The following is a 4,685-nucleotide window of genomic DNA, read 5'->3' as shown; positions in this document are numbered from 1 at the left end:
GGGCACGTCGGGTCGGGTCGGGTCGGGTCGGGACGGGACGGGGGCTCCGGCCGCGCTCGGCGCTTCCCCCGCGCGACGGCTCCGCGCGCTTGTCTCCCCTGCAACTTTCCCCGGCGCCGCAGTGCGCCGCGCCGGGCTCCCCTGCCCCTCCCGGGGCCTTGACTCCCGCTCCCCTCCCCCTGCTCGGAGCGGGGAGCTGGACACACGCCGCTCAGCTGCAGCCAGTTGCTTTCCTCCTGGCTCCCCGGCCTCGGCGAGCCGAGCTGGCAGGCGGCTCCGGGCTGAGCAGCGCGGCGGCAGCAGGAGGGGCGTCAATCAAAGCGGCCTCTGCGCTTCTCGTTCACCCCGGCCCCTCGTGCCCAAACCTCCCCCCAGATATCTCTTTCACACACGTGCCCAGATCTCTCTCTCTCACACACACACACGCCCAGACCTCCCCCCACCAGATATCTTTCACACACGTGCCCGGATCTCTCACACACTCTGACCTAGATCTCTCCTAGACGCACATTCCCAGATCTCTGTCTCACACACAAGTGCTCACACCGTGTGCAGCTCCATTCACAACCAGTCTCTCGCAGAGGACATAGTCCATGCAAAACCTGTAAAAAAGCCACTGACTTGGCTTGCAAATGCAGACAGGCAGCAGACACCCAGCCGAGCCCATGCCCCCTCAGTATGCACCAGCCTGCAGGTCTAAGCCTGTGAAATTCAGCATGGGTGCTAGACGCATGGTGAGGGACAAGGGTGCTTGACTGGAACTGTGCCTATGTGCATTCATCTCTAGCCAGGTACTCAGAGATGCTCCTACATATGTGGCCACCTATATTTATGCACATCCCTGTCCTTCAGCTCACCCACATTTACACTGGCTTGTACCAGAACCCTGCACAAACCCAACTGTAAATGAAGCACCCCAAAGAAGGGAAACCAAATCTTTTTGCGCAGTAACTCTTGCTCTGGGAGCCAGGTGAATGGAAAAAGGCAGGAAAGGTCTTGGCAGCAAAGCAGAAGCAAGCAGGTAGCGTGGGGTACAGCCCCTCACCTTGCTCATCTTCCTCCTACATTACACTTCTTTACTGTGGATTAGCTCATTTCCTGCCACCTATAGGAATTCCTAGTTGCAATTTAGAGAGCGTGGAAAAATCTGCACGAACCTTCTTGAGTCCATTTTCATCAAAATGTGTTCCCAGAAATACTCCCATCAGCCTTATTATTTCCGTTTTCTTCCTACTTTGAACATCTAAGCACAATTCACAGCCACAGAAAACATGTATGTTGTGCAGTTACCAAAGGAGTTTGCCTCTCTCTCTCTCCCTCCTCCTCAAGGTCTTGGTGTCATCTTAAACATAGCACAGGTACTAATCCAGCCCCAAGCATCTGTTTTTCAGTCTCTCTCCCTGGCAAAATTAAAAAACAAATACCCAGTAACCATAATTAATGTAGGACCTACCAAAAACAGTACTTGAGCTCCCCTCACTGGTTCCCAAGCTGCAGTTTCCTAACCATTTTTCTCATTTCCTAGCAGGCACCATTCCCAATGGTGTGCATATCCCCAATGACATAATTGCGGAATTGAGATATGGAAGGAAGAATCTTACTCATTCATCTCCACCACAGATGCAATCTAAGCCAAATGGAAAAAGAGTGGAGGCAGTCAGGGAAGAAGAATCATGTTCAGAGGAGAAACAGGATAAAAATAAAAATGGAAATGCATACAAATAACAATGCAGTGGCCTTTCTATGGAAATCATGTCTCTTCACAGGGCAACTGATGGATGAGAGGAGATGCATATGGTAAGGATGCCCTCCCAGAATCCCATCTATCTCATTGCCCCTGAAAGTACCACCTTACATGGAAGTGGCCTGATGGGAAAACACAACGCACAGAAAAAGAGAGTGTAGTTTGTGCCACTACGGGGTCTGGCCTAATTTCTTTTGTCCTTTGGTGCCTAGCAGGGAGACCTGCCTTACTTAAAGGGGAGAAGGAAGCGGGAGGGGAACCAGTAGGATTTAGGAACTGGAATTCCTGAATCAGTAACCGATCAGTAGCATCATGCAGAAGAAGCATAGCTAAAGCATGAAGAAAGCTAAAGCTAAAATGGGAAAATAGAGAGAAATGTGGTGCAACATGTGAGAAGATCCTGGTTCCAAGAAAACAGATACTTGAAAACCAAAATGATCCTGCCAAAATAGCTGGAAACGGGCCTGACTCAAGCCTCCGGGACATCCTAGAGGTGCTTTTTCCTAGAGATGGAAATGAATAGAATGTGTTGTGCAATCCAGAAAGTCCCCAAAATTGATTGAGAATGTAGCACTACCCCTAGAAGTGAAAATGAACTGCCGCTAAGGGAATGAGAGAAGCTAGAACAAGGTGTTCTCTTAAAATACGCATAAGAGATCAGGAGGGGAAAACAAATGTTTATAAATCCAAATGTCCACTGAAATGTTTCAGCATGTTTCCCCACATACAGAAGGGAAGACAAAATTGTAAAAGGCCCTGGTATTTTTAGGAAGCATTGACAACATTGGAAATACAAGTTTACCTGCAACAACATATGTACATTTTGAAAAGCTTGTTTAAAGCTATAATTGTATTTTGGGTGTGATGAGTGCCATCAGCCTGCAGAACTCTAAGCCCTTGTACAAACATGAGCGCATGAAGCCACAGTGGGAGCATCTACACATTCATTAATGCACTTTTGGTAACACACATTCAATTTAGTACCTCCATTGTGAGGTACTAGAAAAAAGTGAATTTGTTTATTTTAATGTGCATTAGTGAAAGTGCACAGTTTTTTGTAACACTTTAGAGCTCATTAAAATAAACTAATAAGCATTGAAGTGTAGTAGACACACCCAGTGTCCCTATTTTGACAGGTGAAATTGCCTGCACCCGGGAAGTTAAGAGGCAACCAGATAAAGACTGATTCATGGTCAGTGTATACCAGCCTAGCCACCTTTAAACTGTAGAGAAATCCACCCTAAAATATTTTTTTCTGTGGCCAGCCACAGGATTCAAGTCCACGGAGATGACTAGTCACTGCATCTTGACCGCAACACGTTGACCACTCTGGTAACAGCCAGGTATGCCAGGTAAAAGATGTACACTCTGAAGAATAGTAAATGCTGCGCTCCTGTATAAGTGACACCATGAAACAGATTGGAAAGAGGACTGACTGGAGATATAGTGAAGTATCTCTGAATAAATAGGGAATTTTCCATTTTAAACAGAGATGAGTTTATTCACCGGTGCAGCCAAAAGGTCTAGTTTTCAGAATGTGTGAGCCATCTATCAAATAGCACTACCCCCAAAGAGGTAATAGCCTTACTTTGCACAGGCTGAAAAACTATATGATCTGAGGACTGAGTGCAAGTGAGACTCTTTTATTATGTGTGACTACTGATTTCTGAAGGTCTGGATCTGGTTTCTCATATTCTTTTTCCATGTGTATGTCTACTGTATTTTGGCTTGCTTGTACTTGTTATGCTTCTGTGGATCTTCTTATGGATCCCATATCAATTTACAAAAATTGGTTCAAACACCATTAAATCTGTACATGCCACTTCTTTTTCAGCAAATTGTAGCTTTCCCACTGTGTCTGTAAGCTGTTAATCCAGTCAGCCTCATATGAAGAGAGGGTAGAGGGAGAAAAGCATTCTGAAAAGCTGTACTGCAGTCACAGCCTGGAGGGCCAGAACTTAGTTTGGCTTACTATCAATACATAAAAAATGTAATATTAGAAGCAATCTGAAGTTAAATTTTCAGATGACACTGGAGAAGTCAGCTCTTTCTTCCTGAAGAAATGTCTTGTGATCAGTTTGCAGGTTTCCATTTAAAATTGTTAACGTATTATTTGTGTGTCTGTAAGTGTGTGTTTACATCTAAGGGCTTATTTTTTTATATTTTCTTAATTATTTACTGACAAAGCCAAATATTTACTGGTACACATTTAAAATGTACCAAGAGTATTTAGTTTGTGTTTCTAAGTACTAAAATGTAACTTTGTTTTCAATTTTGTTGTACTGTTTATATTATATCTAAAGGTAATCCTTTGAATAAAATTACTTTTCATTATTTATAAGCATAGTAGGCTATTAGTATCCCCTTAAATTCTCAGATTTATCATTTAATATAGCAGAATGTGCATATTTGTGAAAAGGAGAGTAAAAATTATTCAAATGCATAATTTTACTGAAAATTAAATAACCTGCAGTTTTTTTATAGTGAATTGGAAAATAGGCAAAAATGCAACCTTGCATATGGTTCTCATAAATGTATCTGTGGTTTTCTGTTGAATAGCTTGAAAACCTAGTGAAACTTATTGCTCACATGGGGGGGGGGGAGGTGCGTGCCTGTTTGAAATCTTAGAATCTAATTGATTAATGCATTTACTACAGAATTTTCCAAGTCACCGTGAAAAAAAAATTACTAGAATTATTGCCTCGGAGTTACTAAAATAGTTTCCCTTAATGCTTCACTGGCAGTTCTGTTTTACATTCAAATTTTATTGTTTTTATAAAATAGCTTTTCTTTTTCAGAAAGTACTACAATCTGATTTAGCAAAATTGGTAGGATTTGTGGTAAGGGTATAAAGCATTTTACCAGCTCTTTCACATGAACCCAAACATGCACTTTGTCCACTAATTTAATATAAACTCATAGTTTTACTAACAGCATAGTA

General features: G+C 43.1%; 1 protein-coding gene across 1 annotated transcript in view; it reads right to left on the bottom strand.

Moving 5' to 3' along the window:
* Positions 1-4,685, bottom strand: part of AR (androgen receptor) — a 146,001-nt gene that overhangs the window by 119,917 nt on the left and 21,399 nt on the right. The gene's annotated exons all lie outside the window — the stretch shown is intronic.

The sequence above is a fragment of the Gavialis gangeticus genome, unplaced genomic scaffold (genome assembly GCF_001723915.1).
Source record: "Gavialis gangeticus isolate Ggan-Ray unplaced genomic scaffold, GavGan_comp1, whole genome shotgun sequence".
Taxonomy (NCBI): Eukaryota; Metazoa; Chordata; order Crocodylia; family Gavialidae; genus Gavialis; species Gavialis gangeticus.
The sequence above is the reverse complement of the archived record's forward strand: the minus strand, read 5'-3'. Positions and strand labels throughout refer to the sequence as shown.